We start from the raw sequence: 20,503 nt of genomic DNA, 5'->3' as shown, positions 1-20,503 counted from the left end.
TTATTCTATTCAAAGAAACTCAGTTTTTGAAACATGTTTTTGTTGTGTTAAATAGAATCACAAATATATATATATATATATATATATATATATATATATATATATATATATATATATATATACACACACACATATTAACGTCTGACCTAATAGATCTAATTGCATTTTTATTGTTATTATTATAATTAATTAATAATTAATTTACTATTAGTCGTAGCAGCAGCAGTTATTAGAATTAATATATATTAATATGTGTTATATTTATTAACCAAGTTTTTTTGTACTTGTTAGTAAATATACAAATTCTAAATATACTAATATAGTACAAACAGACAAATAAGAAAAACAGATGGATGGATGGATGGATGGATGGGAGACAAATCATAGTTGTGCAACTTTATGGGGTTTTATCCCATAAGCATAGGCAACCCATACAAAAGAATGGCCTTCAGAAATTCCTAAAAACCCTTCATGTCCCTCGATATACTACCCACGTGCCAGGCCAGGTTTATGGTGCCAAGTCAGGCTTGAAGGAACCCAAATTGCCTATGGCTCCCACACCACTGGAGGCACAAGAGCCCGTGAAGATTGTGCTAATTTGTACATCTCAGTCAACAAGGATGAAAGCAGGAGAGTAATTATTAATTCATTATTAAAAACTCATATTATTTATTAGCCTAGGGATTGTTCTGCCCGGTGTGTTTGGCACTCTGTCCAAAGAGGTCCCTCTGTTGATGAACACCAGCCCCAGGCACTGCACTGCCCCCTTTCTCTGTAGTCCAAGACGAGACGCGTTCCCCTGGGCACCACGCCACCATTGAACCAGGCTTCCACCTGAGACAGTAGCTCCGCTGTGGCCCACGCCGTCCGTGTAGGTTTCATCTGATCATAAGTGACCAGATTCCTGCTTATAAGCCACGGTTGTTCAGCTCTGACCTGATTTATATTTAGCCGTGTCTGTACACTCAGACCTACGCAAAGGAACAAAAGGAACTCGATGCAAGATGCAACGGCCCAAGGCTAAAGGTTGGCTATACACAAGTGATGAAGTGGACTTACAGAACGCACTGTGATCAGGCCTTATTGATTTTTCAAAGCACTTTCGAAGTCATAGCCAGCTTGTTTGTGAATCACAAAGTAATGCACTTCTTGCAGGAGAAGAAGTGGACTTCTATAAATTACAGCAGTTTTGCCATCACTATGGTGAAGCACGTATACATTTGAATATTTTCAGTTACTTTAGAACATCGGCAACGTGTCACAGTGTTTTACTAGTAAGCTTGATGGGTATGAACCAGCTCTAAAACACACTAAAAACATTGGGCCAGAAACAGACTGTGAATTAAAAGCATGTTAATGGCAAAGGTCAGGCTCTTGATCAACCAAATGCTTCAGTATATGACTGAAAAGTGATATTTATGTATATGTTTAAAACTCAATTTAACACCAGGATAGCATAACTATAATGGACAGTGCTTTTTGAGCTCGGGGCCAATCAATAATTGCTGAAAGCACAAATGATCCTATTTTCTTTGGGCCACTGGAATGATGAGAGAATGGCTGAATTTGATATGTAACTGAATATTCTGGCAAATGTGTTAGATAAGATTATTATTACGAAACCATCAGGCATGGAGCCTCGAGAAGCAGTGGGAGACCAACTCAAATCTGCACTGATTGATAATGAAAGGATCTCTACTCTAATCATTGCTCCTAGCTAAAAAACTGTTGAATGCATTATTCTAGCTGAGAGGACATGGGGCAGATGCATTGTATTTGTCACCCAGAGACATCCAGCTACAATAGGACACTTTCAGTCAAAATAAAAATTTGCAGTACACAAGCAAGGGACCGGTATGTGGTCCAGGAAGTGACATAACACTTACAAAACATGGGCTATATCCAAGGCCACATCCATCGAACCATCCATCTCAGATCCATCTTGAAGCACAAATGCCTGTATTGTTTTCATGCAAACTATTAGATTTGTTCAATAAACCATTTAATAACAAATTAACACAAGTAGCTAGTTTGGAAAAACATCAAATGTCTGTGGTTTTGGCTTGTTCCAACTTGGACTTGAACTTAAGATTTTTCTTTAATTTATGAAAAACATTTCTAAGTTTGGAATTGATAAAATGTAAAAAAAAAAATTGAAAGAAGCTTCTTATGTTAAAAAAAGGCTGCATTTATTTGATCAAAAATTATTTATTACATTAATTATTACAATTTAAAATAACTGTGTTCTATTTTAAGTTATTATAAAATGCAATTTTTTTCCCTTGACAGCAAAGCTGAATTTTCAGTCTTCAGTGTAACACAATCCTTCAGAAATTGGTCTATTATTGATTAATATGATTTGGTGCTTTGGTGAAAAAAAAGGTATTAAGTGTCTATAAAAAATAAATAAATAAATAAAATCTTTTGAACCATAGATCAGACTCAAATTCTGTAATACAGTATTCAAGTTTATATCACAATATCCTCAATTAAATATACTTTCATGTACAAATCATAACAAGAAAGGTAAATCGACAGTTAAAATTGCTGTGGCTGACACACTGTCCCTGTTTAGAGCAAGTCTATTTAATGTTTGCTATTAAAAGCCAATATTGCAATAACATGGTTGTCTTTCTTTCTTTTATTTAAACTCAGAGACAGAAAGTCTGAAAACCTCTTTATCGAGTCTGAAAAACCCTTAGTTGATGATGACCCTTCACAAGGATACTATAGTTATGAATATATATAGTGGCATGTGCGACTGAAAAGCCACACATACAGACAAAATAACCATCATGGCCTCTTAGTGTTAAGCAAGCCATTCGGATAAACATCCCTCATGAACATAGCAGTCCAGCAGTAAACATTTCGCCTTGAGAGCCTCTTCAACATTGGTAGATAAAGGCCTTGGTTAACAATCAGCTAATCAAAATGTGAAGGTTTTTGTTAAAAGTGTGCTTTTCTGCTTTCAAGGGGTCTTGCACTCCAACATAGAACCAAAAGAGACGTTTTGTTTTAGTAAAAAAAAAGGTAGACATAACATGCTCTTCACAAGGACATCGTAGAACCGACTTCATCAACTCTGGCCCAGACAGCCGAGCACATCACGAGCGAATGAATGAAACCCACAAACAAAAGTCTTCCCAGCCTGCCGTTCCAGATGTAAAGCAGATATGTAATTTAATTTCTCAGAAAAAGGTGTCCCTTCTTATTTCATTAAGAACACCTTGGGAGGCTGGTGTTAAATGCTGTTTAGGTCACCTCTATGCAGTCTAAGTGCAATCTATCATCCTTTGTCACTGTCACAGATCCAGGGTCAAAGCACAGAACCACTGAGACTCTGTCTTCCACTGCCTTTGTCTGACTAAGAGTTCATTACAAATCCATGAGAGAAAAAAGGAGGGATTAAAACAGGAATAGCTTTATTGATGCAGCCGTTAAAGGAGACTCGTAGGGCATTCAAAACACATCAAGCTCTGACTTTATTCTAGATAAACTGTATAGTACAGTCAAGAATATACAGTATGTCCAGCATTCAGACGAACTCAAGGAAGACCTGCACTGGCAGTGGATATAAACCTTAAAAATATAGATTTTATATGAAAATTCAGCCATACAAAATACATTCTGTAATTATTTACTCCTTTGCATGTTTCTTGAAAACACCAAAATGACACAATTTTTTTTTTAATTATATTAAATGATATAATGTATTTGTCCATATAATGAATTCATAATATTGTATGGACACAAAGAATAAATAAAATGTCATCTTTTCCATTGTGCACAAAGATTTGGACTGACATGAAAGTGAATGAAGGGAATTTTTAAGAAACTATTCCTTAAAAAAAAAAAAAAATTAAAGCTGAGATTTAAAAATACATTCAACTAAATCTGAATTTTTAAGTAATTTACACTTTAAAAAATGATAAGACATGAAAAATGTTAATAATAAATGTAATAAGTTCTTTCAAAAAGTTTCCAATAATTAAATAAAATAAAAAAGTCAAAAAATAAATCATAAAAACTCTCTGTAAAGTTGTGGAAGCAGCCATCATTTTTCCTTTCTATTACTGTCTGTATTGGGAGGTGTAAATCATGGGTTACTAAAAAACAGAGGCTCTTGGCCTCAAATTTTATTGGACAATCATCACTGCCAACTGGGTTTTGACCGATTAGGGTTCTTTCCCGTAACTGTTGTGGAGTTCTCCAATTCTGCACAATCAACAAACCATAATGAGAACTTAAGCAAAAGAGAGGCCCTCTGGTTCACTCGGAGGGGAATCACAGAGATGCCAGTGTGATTTATGAATTAAACATATTTTCAATGAAATTTTGTTTAGTTATATTTTGCAGCATATTGTGGCTTTCCCCCCTCTTTAATTACAAACCGAAGTGCCGTAATAAAAACAGTTGCTTGCAGCACAGAGCCCGTTTTGAACGCTTTATGCGGAGGAAAATTTATCACCGGCGTTCTAGAGTAGTCAACATATGGCCTTCCCACAAACAATGGAGTCTGGGTTTAGCAAAATAGCAGCCCGAGCTACAAATAAACGTAGCGGTGGCAGACAGATCGCCTTGTTCCACTGTGAAAAGTCTGAGTGTGCCATTGTCTTCCCTGAAAAGTATATTCCAAAAATCAATAATATTCTGACAGATTGTATAAAGATCACCCATCTGCTTGCGGAGACCTCATTAGCATAAAAACCTCCAGGAAAAACGTGCTAATAAATGAAAATGAAATTAGCAACCCAGGAGCTCTTTCAAAAACTTGCCTGCAGTGTTCCCGTTAATTATTTCAGGGAACGAATTAGAATGAGACTAACCTGGCTTTTCACCTTTGGCTTTTGTAAAAAATAATGCAACCTTTGAGTGGCTGTGTACCTGGAGGCAGTCTTTCAGGGATGAGGGTAAACAATTCGCTTGCACTGAAGTGCAAACACATCTGAAACATGAGCCTTTAACAGATAATGACATGCCATGGCTCCTTTGAAAGCTGCCATGCTAAGCTCACATTTAACTAATTCACTGGAAATTTCTTGTGCATAATGGTGAAGGACAGTGGCTCTGAAAGAATATTTGCATGATAAATCAAAACCTGTCTTTTAAACAGAATATATAAAACCTTTATTTCTCTAAAAGAAATGAACAGAATCAATACAAGCACTGGTCTAAATTTTTTTACAAATGTTGTGGTATCAGAAGGCTGAACAAGTCTACTGATAGTCACAGAAATAGTATTTCATAATAAAATATAAAAGAAATACTCAGATGAGGGATGGTAGGGGATCTGCAGAAAAATGAAGAGAATATTATTAAAAATATATATTTACAGAACTTGACATAATGACTTATTTTGCATTATAATGTATGCTAATTATTAAATTGTGATTATTTTATTATATCGACAGCAATAAAAGTTGCTTTAAAAACTATTTGTCGAAAATTTGTATACAATTTTAATATTCTTTTATACAAATGAAAATATATAATGTAAAATATTTTAAAATAAATGATTTGCTTCGAACTGTAAATTCTCTAATTTTTCCACCTTAATATATTTTTATTTTAATTACTAATTCACCGTTAATAGTATTTAAGAGTTTCTCTCTCCTAATGCAACGTACTGCACAATTTGTATTTTCTTTTTTTTCTTTCACAATCTTAAAATATCTTTTGTACAAATGAATATGCAAAAATAAATAAATATTTTTTAATGCACCTCCTGCAGTCAATTTACTTTAACACTGTATATTCTGTCATCATTTATGCAACCTCTTGTCACTCACTGTCACTTTTTCCCCTATGGAACACTAAAAGCATAATTATCAAAATGCCAAAGTTGATCTTTTCCATACAGTGCACAGTGATCGTTGGCTGTCAAGTTCAGATGCAATCTCGCTTGGTTTATTTATAAAAAAAAATAATAATAAAGATTTGAACTAGTGACGCTGCATGCTAATCAAAACCTGCATTCCTAAACTATCACTTTAACTTAGCAATTACCAAGTTAGTTTTCCCACACACCCTGAGAAAAAAGGTACAAAAGCTGTCACTAGAGCTACTAAACTACTAATATGTACTATTTCTGTATTCACTTTGTACCATTTTAGTACTAATATGTATACTTTAGGTACCAATATAACTTTTAAGGAGTAAATAATGTACAAAAGCCATACCTTTTAAAGTGGTGACTCCACAGTGGCAGCTTTTTGTACTTTTTTTTAACAGTGCAAAAGTGTTTTCACTCACACTTAGTAAGCCAAAAAACTGGCACAGGATGCCCCGGTTACATTCCACATTTACCTCAATAAATGTCTACAGAAGCTGAACATTTCAAAAGCATGTAAAAATAACCCTAAACTAATCAAACAAAGCACTTTTGGGGTTCCGCATCAAATTCAGGGCATCGAATCAGGGGTAAGGCCCATCAAACTCATCAAAACACTGAGTAAAATTGTTTCAGCACTAGGAGACTATGCGGCTGACCCTTGCTTCCTCACAACGACTACCCGTTCTTCTGATTCACACAAGTTCACTATGGCCGTCAGTGAGCCCTCGGCTTTCGGAAAGGTGCACGGTCATTTCTGTGAACTCCACATAGTCATCCTTCACAGTGTTGCTCCGAGCATCATTTCAAGCTTTTTCCTCTCAGCCCTGGATGTGGCCTCCATAGACCCTCGTGCATTCATGTGTTTCCTAAGAGAGAAAGAGCAGCATCCACCACAGGAAGGTGCATCTTACCAGCCTCCGTTTGGGGAGGTGGAGGTCTTGACGGGGGTGGAAGAGTAACCACAGTCCATTTAAATCGGCCCAGTGAGCCTCCGAAATTGCCTTTGGGGTGGAGCAATTGCAATGTTCTAGATCATTAGGTCAAATAAGTCATGGAGAAATTCCAGTTAGAGAGGGCAAATTTGCGGACATTTTGACAAAACTGTATATCATGGTCTGGTTTCTAAAGATGGGCCAGAGAGTGGGTTTTGCCTAAAATTGCTCTCTACCGTGAGGACGGAGTTAATGACCTCATAGCTCTCCTGTCTTTTCAGATGGCAGCCTGTGCTTCCAAACAATTTATATTAGTGTGAGGGATGTGGATTGCAATACATTAGCCAATTTGATACTGAACAGCTCCACATGCTCTTCAAAATAAAAAACACCCTAGTGTGTTGTGACTTTTTAAAAAACCTCACACCTTCATACATCATGCAAGAAGTGACTCCCTGGCCGCTGGTAAAATAACAGCCGGATTTCTGCTGTCGAGTAGTTTGTCAGACCGCTGTGGTTTCACTAGTCAGCCTCAAAAACTGCTATCATTCATTCTGAAAATAAAGTGGGAGGTTGTCTATTTGGACGCAAGGATGGCAAGGATTGCCAGAATGGTCAACTAGTTATCCAACAACCGAATAAGCAATTACAGCAATTAGTTTATACAGAGGTCTATTTTTAGCCATGTTGCTTTAAAAAGAATACATAAATGGATGCACAATTGCATGCAAGTCTTTCAATACTACAATCACAGTCTTTTGTAACAAATACAACATGTTTAACTACAAAAAAGACTTAAACAGTAAAAGGTTATATTAACTTGCACATTTACACATATCTTTTAAACAGTCTGTGCAATGTTTTTAAATATTGGTCTACGTATGCATGTACATGAGTGTAAAACAGAGTGAACTGTGCTTGAAGTCAAAGGATGCAACCAAAAATAAGTGTAAATAAATGTGTATTTTAAAGTTAAAAATGAAAAGATTAAATGTTAAGTTATGTTAACTTAATTTCCAGACTACGCACAGATATGGAATATAGAAATATAAAACAAACATTGTAAATGATGACCTGTGAAATATGTACTTTTACTCCTTAAGTGTCATTTAGACTTACACTCTTAAAACTACAAAGTACTAAGTTTCAATGCCACTTGAGTAGAGTTCATAAAACCCCAAAATAATACAAAAGTATAGTAATGAAGTCAGTAATTTACACCCCCGCATATGCATATTTGACCACTGCATCATGTTGTATGCATTTAGCATGTAAAATAAAAAATACCTCAGATTTAGTTATTTTGATTCCCCTATATTCATCTCTAATCTGTTAAGAAATAATAAATAATAATGATAAGAATAATTTTACAAGTATGTAGATATACAAAAACAAAAACAAGTTTTAGCCTACTGTTTCTGTTAAGTTTCTAACAGACATGACACTTGCTAACTATGCTAATGCTAAGTTTTTATCCCATGACTGCATATCTACGACAGTGAACAATTCATTTGGTGCTCCTAATCTACCATTTCTAAACTTGCAATGCAGTCATATACATAGTCGTATAATATCAGTGCACCACACAAACAAATGTAACACTGCAAGCGGCGTCCAGCTCAGCCCACACAAGTTCAGTGTAAACTGCCTTATCAGGCAGAAAGCAAGCAGCCAGGGTCTATCAGCACAGTGTACATGTCCACAGAGTACACCCTAAACACCCCGCTGCCTGTCTGACCATGTCTGCGGTGTGTCACAGCACGTGAAAACACTTTTCCATGACAGGTAATGTGTTTCCAGTTAAACCCCCGTCCACTTAGCGAAGGGTGGAAATGAATCAGCTCACGAAAGCATCACCTCACAGTTAAGAGTAGCAGCGGTCCAGCAGCGGTCTCATCTAACAGGCGGTCGAGGTGTGGCATGGGGGCCACTCAACGCCATGGGTAAAGGCTCTACATTGCCAACTGTTAATAGGCTTAAGCCCGGACCCATTGTCTTTCATCATGGCGGTGGGTCTGCTTGTCCATACTAGCCTGCCAGACCAACAGTTTTCACACGTATGTATAGTTGGAAAGAAGTGGAGCAGATGTGGCTTTCATCTCCCCTGACAAAGTTTCTCTAGAAACACAAACACTCCCAAAAACTAAGTTTAATTCTCTGAGGCAGGGTATGATCCATTTTTTACAGTGGGCTCCCCGCGTTCGCAATGAAACAACGACCCTACTGTTTGGCATTGCAGTCTGTATTTATTTTCAATCCATCCTTTCTTCTTTCTCTCATCTTTTAATTAATTTTTTATCCCCTGCGTGCGACTGGAGCCTCTCGCTAGCCCAGTCTCCTGTCGGGACGTAATATTATTCTCAAGCGTAAATGAAGACAAAGAATTTTTCAAATCACCTCCAGTCAAGCACCATGATTTGTTTTATTCATCCTCGTCCAACCCCTTTTTTCCCCCACATCCTCTTGTCAATTTTGCATGTGTTGCCTGGTGTGAAGCCCTTCTCTGCTGTTTGTCCCACATGAGGGCTGTAACTTTCATGCCGTTTTAGCATGCAAGTTCGCTGCCGATCTCCCTCTAGGTCAACGTCTCCTTTGGTCTGAGGGCAACTGTCCCATCTGCCTGCATCATAAGCTCCAAAAACAACTCCAGTCTTTTTTCCAAGGAATTTTTTTTTTTAATCACTTGCAATGAGGATTTGAGTCTGTTGAAAGCATATGCACAAGATACAGGCATAATTATTTATTTTACTTTGTGTTTTTAATTAACAGTGCAGTGTGTCCACATGTGGTTTATTCAAGTTTAGCTTGTGGCATCTTACACTTACCATGATGCGAGGAAGGATGAGGTAAGCTGTGTCCCACTGTATTCAACACATGTGTGTGTGTGTTACACATGTAATACACACATGTGTGTGTGTGTGTGTGTTTTGTATTATAATTCATGTATTTTATAAACTGAAATTTTAAGAATGAATTTCACAATTCTTAATAAAATAAATTATAGATTTTTTTATGACGTCTCTTATGCTCACCAGGGCTGCATTTATTTGATTAAAAATACTGTAAAACAGCCATAAAAAAAGAAGAGTAAAACAAAAATTGTATTAAATATTATTCATTTGAAATCATTGAAATCAACTATTTTAAGATATTTTAAATTGTAATTTATCCCTGTGATGGCCAGGCTTAATTTTCTGGCAGCCTTCACTCCAGTTTTCAGTGCCATTTGATCCTTTAGAAATCATTCTAATATACCGATGTGTCTTGTATTATAATTCATGTATTTTATAAACTGAAATTTTATGAATGAATTTCACTTTTGATGAATTTAATGTGTCCTTGTTGAAAAGTTTTTTTTTTTTTTTTTTTTTTTTTTTTACACAAATAACCTTATCAACCTTACATTTTTTAAATCAGATCTGTGATTCCCATTTAGCTTAACATTATTCATATTTGAAAAAATTTGACAGGAAAATGTTTGAAATTCAGTATTAACACAAAACAGTTGTCAACATTGCAAAACAGTATTTTCTTATATTTATTTCTTTTTTATTTCTTTTTTTTTTAAATACACAATTAAACTCTGTTTTTACCTTTGCATTAAATTAGTTATGTAAGTATTATAATACTGTTTATGAAACCCAGAAATGGGGTTTATTCGCTTTGACAAAATAAAATTTACCTTCCACTTAGAAATAAATAAATAAATTGCACTTGCATTAAATAGATTTTTTACGTGCAGCTTTGAATGGTGGGCCCCATAAAATAATGTAGAAATTTTGACAAAATTGCATGCTGTTTGCTAGAAAAAGGGAGCAACACATCTTACCCAACTTTTTACCTACTGTTCCAGCACTTGAAAACATTGTTTTCACTTTCAGTAAGCTGGACTACTGTGGCCATTGTACTGCATCAGCCGGCAGTAATACACTTGTGCTATCAACACATACAAGAGTTTGTAAACTTGACCTTGACTTGACATTTAAAGCCCTTTCTTTTTTGGTCTAGACTTTTCAATTACAGCACCCCGCCCCCCATCCCAAAGTGCCATCAAACGGGTCTCCGATGTATATTTCTGAGGTTGCTCGGCCTGCTTGACACATACAGAATGTAAAACAGGTACAGATCTCTCAACCTCAGTGGCAGCAAAGACGAATGTACTTCACTGGACCAAATACCCAAATGGACACAGCCTTAATGTGTTACCCACATAGGAAATTAAGACTTTTTTTCAGTTTAGATACTTCATTCAGAGCAGGATGTTCACACAGAGCTGTAATTAACTCTTTGATTGGACATTAATTGTGAACAAAACTGAAATGTCTAATTCCTTAATTCCCTGCTCATACAATATGCTCTGTATTATAAGCCAAGCTGTCTTTTGTAATTAGCACAAAAAAGCACTGTGAGATCATGTGAAGAGTAGTCTGAGATTACTGACCCGATTAATTGCTAACTGATGAATTATTCCCCATTATCTGCTACTTGCTAATTGCAAAGACTAAAGAGTTTATTTAAACAAATTAACTAATTGCTCTCTCTGTTTTTCAGCTGCCGGAGGGATGATAAAATGTAAATGAGAGAGTCATTACCAATTCTTGGCATCTATGCAGTGCTTCATTGCCTTATCAAACTGCGTTTTACAATGTATGACTAATGCACTCTAATAATTTATCTTTCCTGATCATATTAAAGTTCATTGATTCAAGGCTCTGATTGCCAAGCTGGGCTGGCAACTGTTACAAATGCATCTAAAAAGTGACCGATCAAGAGAAATGTACTGCCATTCTTCCATCAGCGTAAAGGTTGTGGGTCTCACAGCAAAGTGAAAATGGCAGACACCTTCTACATGGAGAGGAACAGACCTTTTGTGCACGAATGACCTAAAGGTTGATGAATTTGTTGCCTTGTTTTTCCTCATCTGTGCTGCTCCCCGGAAACAGACCTTGCTGTTGAGTTTTATGAACGAATGCGTTTTAAATACCTTATCTGAAAGTTGTTGCTGTTGTTTTTCATATTCTCTTTTAAACAGCCAAACAACTTGTGTTATATCTAGGAATTAAGATTTTTTTACTTAATAGAGGTTCTCCCACTTTTGGACACAAAACTTTGTAGTAAAGAATGATGCATTATCATGTTTATTATATTTGATCCTTTTTTGTAAGGAAAGAAATATTGAATTTCATGGGTAAAAATAAAGTCAAGTGCACTGACCTTCAAAGGATTTTTTTTACGAAATTAAATATTTTATTTAGCCAAAATACAATAAAGTTATATAAAAAAACGCGTGTGTGTGTATATATGTGTGTGTGTGTGTGTGCGTGTTTCAAATAAATTCATTAAATATTTATCCTATTTTATACAACTTTCAATATAATGAATCACAGAGAAAAATAAAATTTCCACACAAAAAAAAATCTGAACAGCTGTTTTCAAAATTAATAATAATTTTACATTATTTCTTGAGCACCAAATCAACATCATATAGTAATATAATTATTTAATATTACATATTTCTGAAGGATTCGTGTGACACTGAAGACTGAAGTAATATTGTTTTATTCGCATTTCATTTTTCAAAAAATTTATTTTAGTCACATTGATTAATTAAAAATGAAACATTTAATTTAAATAATGAATATTAGATTAATTCTGTAGATTAACACAAAATAAAAATGCAATTTAAAATGTGAGCCATGTTCCAGTTTGTTGCATACATATATACTGTATATAAAAAAAATACCAAAAACTGCTGTCAGTTTATATTAAAATGAACTAAAAATGTATTCAAAATTGTAAATTTCTGTGAACATTTGAACAAAATTAAAAGACCACACTAGCTAGCCATATAAACAGACATGCAAAAAGTGACAGTTTTTAAATTCGCAGGGCCTTTAAATATCCAAAACTAACATGCTGTAAAACAGAACTAAATGTGTGCCCTATTTCTACCATCTTACCCTCATCCAAGCAGTCAAGAAGCATTCTACAACATTAAGGTTTGTCCCAGAGGACATGAAGGTGCATAAATCAGATATAACATACTCTGTAGGTGACAAAGGGATGTGTTTTACTGACCCAGATCCACCTTTGTTTCGCTGGAGCAGGTCATAAACATCTTGTGTATGCGTACCCATGATCGGCCCACATCAAAATCTGTCAAATGAAAAAAAAAAAAAAAAAAACACATTGAGATGACAGGGTGACATCATCCCAAGCCTGAAAGAAAACATCTGCGTAAAAGCATAATTTTTCCATTGGCTGATTAGTAGCTGAAGGGTGAGGTGTAAAGATCCCCATCGGACAGGAGAGCTCAGAGCAACATACACGATCAATATATCAATATGCATTTAAAGGGTCCGGGTTGGACCTCTAATCAGGATTACAGGGAGCCTGAACAGCATTACCCTCAAATCAATTAACAAATGATATGTACTCCACTGATACGTGTTCATCATGCGGCTTTACTGAAGATCGGCCGGCTGCCTGTCACATGCCAGACCAGTCACGGGCTGTTTTGTACCAGCTCAGCAAGCCCTTATCTCCTGACACCGGCATCTGTTTTATAGACTCCAGCCACGGTCCAAACAACAGCATTTCCATGCTGTGCCTGCTGGTGTACAATCAAAAAATGTCAGCTTACAATGCGCATTCTTATTCAAATGTAATCGAGACAAAAGGGTTGATTTCTGGATGCAAGGCCGTGAGGCCCGGCTAATCCTCTCTGGGCTGTGTTACGCTTTAGCGTCCCGATTCTCTCGAGTCAGACGGGACACACTCAAGTTCTCATCACCTCCCAGCAGCTCTATATAGTCACAACAGTACTGAGAATTCATTCTTGACTCTTAGCTTTTAAAAGCATTTAACACAGTCTGTTGCTTATGTTAAATACAGCCGAATAGAGGGACAAACCAGGAGCCTGTTTGGCCAGGTAAAAAAAAAAGAAAAGCTGGACTTTTGTTTGTTTTGTATCCATGATTTTTTTTCTTTCTTCCAAGCAGGAAAAACTGAACAGAGGAGGACATGCAGATAATCCTCCCCATGCGGTCTAATCCCTGCCAGCTCGTCTGAATTTAGAGATAGGCCGAAGCAATAAGAATCCCATTTCTAGGGAATATTTCATAGTTTAATACGATAGATATCTGGGGTCTAATGTGAACTAAAATATCACCGGCCAACTAAACTGCATTTTGAAAGAAGAAAAACAGATTGATTGTGATGTGTGCTAAAACTTCATGGAAATTAGTCTGCACAGAACTGCATTGCAAGCACAATAAGTTGCATAAGATGCACTTCAGTTCGTTTTTGTGTTGAAACATTGTCTGCATATCTGTCATAACAAAAAACTTCAGAAAATACTGAAATTACTGACAAACAATTACTGAGAAACTGCTGACAGTTTCTCACACATATCACGCATCTGCTGCACAAAATCAACTTCAATTTCTGAAAGCCACATTAGTGCATTAAGCATAATATCATTACAGTATATACATTTTCTATATTTATAACCTTTTTTTTTTTTGGTTTCCCAGAGATGGACCACAGTACAGTAAGTCCAATTTAAAAAGCCACTACAAACAAACCAATCAATACATCTATTGTCAGATGTGCATCTTTAGCTACACTAAATAGTAACTTATTTACCCTAACAGCTTGATGGTGCTTTATGTGCAAGATAAATTAATATAAGATGATTTGTTTATCTAGACTTAAAAACTTTAGAATAAAACATGCATATGAAATATAAAATATGCATGTTTGATGCCGTTATATTGTTTGGAATAATTGGTTCTAATAAATATTTACCAATCCCATCACTCCTGACTAGATTAGATTTGCACAAATTAGTATGAATTTCTTTCTAGTACAAAAAAACTTGTCATATTATATAAATCTAGCTATCACCTAACATATCACAACCATGACAGCTGTCTGTCTCAAATTACTTTTATTTAACTGATGTCAGACTTAGAAGTGGATCTCTAATTAAATACTACATAAACTGAACACTGAGTGATGGACCATTTCAACAAATAAATAAAAACAGGACTTTTCTTTCTAATATCTGGCCTAATTCTGATTTATTAAAAGCATAAAACATGTGCATTCGGACACTAATAACCTCAACAGTAAACATGGATCAATATGTCTTAATCTAACATTTGAGATCTCACAAGAAATCCAGCAAAGATAAAAAAAAAAAAAAATGAAATAATGCTTAGATTGACCTTTGAGGGGCTCACTGATCGAATTAGAATTCAGCACTGACCAGGCAGAAACTTTATTTGCAGGTCAGGGTGAATGCTATTAAATACCCAGACAAAAATGACCTTGACTTTTTGATGCTGTGGTGTAAAGGTTGAGAGCTTGGCTTCTTCAGGCTCTTGAGCAAAGACAGTCTAGGAATAAATGTGGAGAATGCATTAAAAACTGCAAATGCATGTTGTATCAGCATTATAAGCAATGTTTATCCTTTATGGTCTCTATGCAATGCAAAACATTGATTTGGTTTTAATTATTTCTAGCTATATGAAATGAACGAGGGGTCAGATCAATCAAGTGAAAAAAGTTTGACTACAAAGAGACTGTGTGTTATTGGAAGGGAGCTCATCTTTTTGACTGAAAATCAACTTACAAAGTATTCTTTTTTCTCTTTCTCTCTGCAACAAGGTTTGGATGCTGTTAGGTCTCACTGCTCACAGGGAGACTGGAGCAAAATTGCATGTTTTCACCACTGCCCACCACCCCGTCTATCTCCCTCCAAAGCAAATGAGGCCCAGACAGGAATCAGCAGAGGAGATTCACACTGCATGAATCCGTAATACATCAACACCGGCGAGCCACCGGCAGCCATGCTGCTTCAGAAATTACATTTTACACTTGTGCTGAAAAAACGAGCCAGTGGTTATAAAATACCAAAAACTGAAAAAAACTGATAACGTGGTTGCAGAATGATTCACAAATCTATATCATGATAATATCAAAACAATTACCACAACATTAAGTTTTTAGTTATGTTACTCACTCATAAAATAGGGACATTTAAAACAGATTGGTTTGGGATCATTAAAAGATATATATGTATAAGATGTATCCACTGTATATATTTTTCCTTTATTCAACAAGAATGCAAACAATAAACAAATCAAAATAAATGCTGTTCTTTTGTACTTTCTCTTCATCAAAGAATCCTGAAAAAAAAATTATTGCATATATCTTAAGCAGAATATCAGCATATTGCAATGATTTCTGAAGGATCATATGACACCATAGACTGGAGTATAATAAACATAATTCAGTTTTGCATTCATATAATTAAAATGCATTTTGAAAAAAATTGAAAAAAGTTACTTATAATATTTAAAAATATTACTGTTTCTATAGTTTTTGATCAAATTATTTGATTTTTTTTAACAGTATAGACTTTTTCTATGACAGGTTTCACACAAAAAAATTTTTTTACATGATAAAATACTAAATTCACACTATTTTAGTTCTAAGATTTATCTGTTTAAGATTTTTAAAAATGTTTATATATATATATATATATATATATATATATATATATATATATATATATATATATATACATATATATATATACATATATATATACATACATACATACATATATACATATATATATATATATATATATATATATATATATATATATATATATATATATATATATATATACACATATATATATATATATATATATATATATATATATATATATATATTACTCTGCATATAATAAAACTCCTCACGTGAACATGCAAATGCATCGGAATCTTGCCTTACAGTATTTGCAAATCGCCCCCATCACTCTTACGTCCAGCTGGACGTTTGTTTCTCATCTGGAATAACAGTGGCACTAGTCAATATCCATATACATCTACATTTAAACAATGAGACTATCAGGTGAATAACAGCAGCGGGACAGCAAGTCAATACGACTATGAAAGATCTCCAATAATCAACACAATTAAAGTCACGGCATCTCTGATACATCTGCCTATCTTACTGACAGCGGCTGCTTTCAGTCACTGCATATCAACCCTAAAGTAAATCATCACTCCAAATGAAACCAGCATTATCACTAAAGAACACGCAACTTTATCCAGACCTGCCTTACTGCGTATGTGAAGAGAAACAGACAGCGGTTTCCAGTGCAGTGCAGTCTTCATGCATTATCAATTGATAAAATGAAGCTCATAAATCAAATTAGAGGGACAAAAATTCAGAACTTGGTCGGTGCACATTAAGATGCAACCAGACTGATGAAAATGATTAACGTGGGGGATTAAAATATTGACGTTTCTACAGAGTGGTTTGCCACTATAGAACAGGCTTCTCGGTTTCATTTCCTCAGCGAGATCCCTGTCAACGACTGTGTGGCACTGTTATAGCAATCAATGCAAGTCTGGCCTACAAACACAGAGCTGTATTTTTTATCCCTGTTGCCACTGAGCATCTGTTCAAAGTGAGCCATTATACAGCATCATGTATAAACATATTAGCACCCGGAGAGGGAAATAAATCTGCTCTCTTTTCACTTGCACACATTCTATTTCCATAATATGCTTTATTAGATTTTTTTGTTTGCACGTCTGAGCTTTGGGTGAACAAGGCGTCCCCTCCAGCACAGGCTCTTGAAGAGGTCAGTCCCAGGTCAGGGCCAAATTGTCAATGTACTGAGGTTACGAGCATCATACTGTAGCTTGCAATTAATGCAGGAAAAATTAATCAATAACATAGAGGGTGCTTTTAACAATATTGGAGCATGCAGAGCTGGATTTTGTGGCATATATTGTAAAAAACAAACAAACAAAAAAAACAGACAGACTTACAACATTTTCTGATGATTTTTGTTTAAATACTTTTCCTTTGTTAAATACTTTACAATGTTAAGGGACAGTTTACACAAAAATTTAAACTGTCATCATTTGCTCACCCTCATGCTATTGTAAATCTGCTTGATCATTTTTGTGCACAAAATTAGCTATTTAGCTGCTGTTTTTCCTCACAATAAAAAATAAATAGTGACCATGTACAGCTGTGGTCACCATACACTTTCATAACATGGAAAAGAGCAGAACAACTTCTTTGTGTTGTGCACGAAAGTCATTAAATGTGAGTAAATGGTAACAATTTATTTTTGTCTGAACTGTTCCTCTAAAATGTACAAACAAATATTAATAAAATTGGATTGATTTCTCTGAAAAACAAAAAAAATGTGGTTTTACCAAAACATCTTGACACAGTTATACTGTCTTAACCAATAGTATTGATTTGGGGGCGTGGCAAACTGTTGTTCCAACAAATTCAAGATATGGGGAGTGGTCAGGAACGGTTTTTTTTTTTTTATATGTTTTAAATCAGTAATACGGCTTACTTGAAGCAGATGACAACAATGACATAGAGAACCAAAGTGCAGTTTATTTAGAATGATGATCTAAAAACATAAACATAAACTAAGAACTTAATCCATGACATGAAACCAAACACAAACATGAGTTTGACACTAAACAATGACCTGGAACAGAATACGTACTTCAGTACAAATGTGGCAAACATGAGGGCTTAAGTACAAAACTCTGGGTAATCACATGACAATCAACCAATGACTTGATTCTTACCCTACTATCGTAAGCTGACTGGGAAAACATGCCTACATGCATTTTTGAAAAGTTGCATGAATTTTTTTTTTTTTTTTAGTTCATTGCGTGATTCCTTGCCCAAATATTATGTCATGACCTCAAACACTGCATGATTTGTAAACTAACATATTTTGATGTTTAAATAACATAACCAGCTTCATATGTACAATATGGCTTTTCTAACATGGTAAACTTGTTCAGTAGCTCACCTGGTACAGAATTAGATCGTATGCGGTGTACTCAGATACTCCATATTGGTAAGGCCGGGCATACACTGTGCGATTTCTGTGCGATTTCGGCAAGGTACCAACACTGTACGAGAAGATCTCATGCGATGTAAAGTCAAAGCTCACGATTATTATGCGCTCACTGTACAGTCCGATCGTCGAGTTGCGATTTGACTGCTCACAATATACGTGGGGAATCAACACGTAGGATCCCTCAGATGTTTGTGGCTGTTTCAGAATAAACATGCTTTCCCAGGATAAACTATAGAGGGATAAACGCACTGCTTTGGTGATTTGCACAATTCTGTGTGCTGAAACATCAAAAATAAATAAATAAACAAAAAATAAACCCCTTCCTCCCAAGTGTCGAGGTAAGTTTAAAGACATGTCATTAGGCTGACATGTTACTGCAATAACTCCACAAATTTTCCCTCCATCACTTCAGTCCACACTACACACCGTGTCGCCATGGTTTCGTTTATGGTTTCGCACACGCGCAGTGAGGGAAACGCGGAAAACGGTTCCTAGCCCTGCTTCAATAGTGCGATACCTCACGAGAGGCGACCAAAATTTCTCACATGTCAGAAATCAATCCGACCAACCGATTGCCAGTCGGGAGAGGTTAATCGCCTCTCGTTTCCCCTTGTATACTTCATAAACACTGTACGACAAACGACACTGCTGAATATCGGCCCGACTCGAAAAATAGTCGCACGAGTCAGAATTCGGCTCAAAATTGGATGAAAATCGCACAGTGTATGTCCGGCTTAAGTAACATGAAACGCAAGTCAAGATAAAAAGAGCTAAAAGACATGTAAAAGGAAGCTAACAAGCAAACATTTTTATTTCAAGTTTCCTTTTTTAACACAATTGGTTAGCTTTAGAGTAGGGTTTAGTGTATGTGGTACAATCTTTCCAAACACAACTGACATTTTAATTTCTGAACTGGTCCTATATATACAATAACCAACACAATAAAACACTTAGTCTATCTTTTTAGATTAAACTAAATGCTCTTTTATCACCACTCACTGGATATTTCACTAAAAGTGTCGCAAAGTAATTCCTGGTTTGGAAATGGCTTACTTCCACAATTAAAAAAAAGATAAGACTTCAGACAGAATTCTAGAAAATGAAACTAACTACATGGATTTAAAATGATTTATTAAATAAGTAAACATATATTTATTATTCAAATAAATATACAGACATTTCTAGTAGGCCTAATTATACTGATGTGGATGAAGCTCATTTTCAAAGCGAGCAGGGCAGCGTATCAGACACATGTCAAACATTGAGCTGTTTGATACACTGAGATATTTTAACGTCTAATTAAGCTCATTAACAGCTGATTAGCGATTGCCTTGCCCGTGGCAAAATAGGGCCTCCCATCATTTGGCCGACTTGAGTTAGCTGGCAGGGGAATAGGGCGTCCAGAGCTTAACAGGCCTGCTTTTGTCCACACTGACAACCAACATGAGGAGGCCAATGCTGTTTTATTAATTAGTCCCTTTGAAAGTTGAGCCATGTGGCTACACACATTACGACATTTGTGAGGCTGTTCCACACATACACACTTTTCCATCTCCCTTGCTCTCTCTTTATTTCTCTATGAACGACTGAGAACTGGTGGCCAATCATTACAGATCTTTCATAACGTGACCTTTGTGAGTCTGCTATTCTCAAGCACTGCCCCTGCCATGCCTACATCTACAAAGCTTTCACTTTTAATTAAACGCAAATGAGAATGTTTGCTTTGATGTAAATGAGAAAAACCTTAGGTCGTGCTCGTTCATTATTTTCAACATGTAAATAATTAGCTTTGTTTTGCAATTGGTGCCT

At 35.6% G+C, this 20,503-nt stretch overlaps 1 long non-coding RNA gene across 1 annotated transcript in view; it reads right to left on the bottom strand.

Moving 5' to 3' along the window:
- Positions 1-8,688: 8,688 nt before the first annotated feature.
- Positions 8,689-20,503, bottom strand: part of LOC128012813 (uncharacterized) — a 55,801-nt gene continuing 43,986 nt past the window's right edge. Inside the window, exons 3-4 of the long non-coding RNA XR_008183188.1 lie at positions 12,844-12,921; positions 8,689-9,467 (exon numbers count right to left, since the gene is read on the bottom strand). This is a non-coding gene — a long non-coding RNA (uncharacterized LOC128012813). The remainder of the gene's footprint in view (positions 9,468-12,843; positions 12,922-20,503) is intronic.

The sequence above is a fragment of the Carassius gibelio genome, chromosome B24, assembly GCF_023724105.1.
Source record: "Carassius gibelio isolate Cgi1373 ecotype wild population from Czech Republic chromosome B24, carGib1.2-hapl.c, whole genome shotgun sequence".
In the NCBI taxonomy this organism is placed as follows: Eukaryota; Metazoa; Chordata; class Actinopteri; order Cypriniformes; family Cyprinidae; genus Carassius; species Carassius gibelio.
The sequence above is the reverse complement of the archived record's forward strand: the minus strand, read 5'-3'. Positions and strand labels throughout refer to the sequence as shown.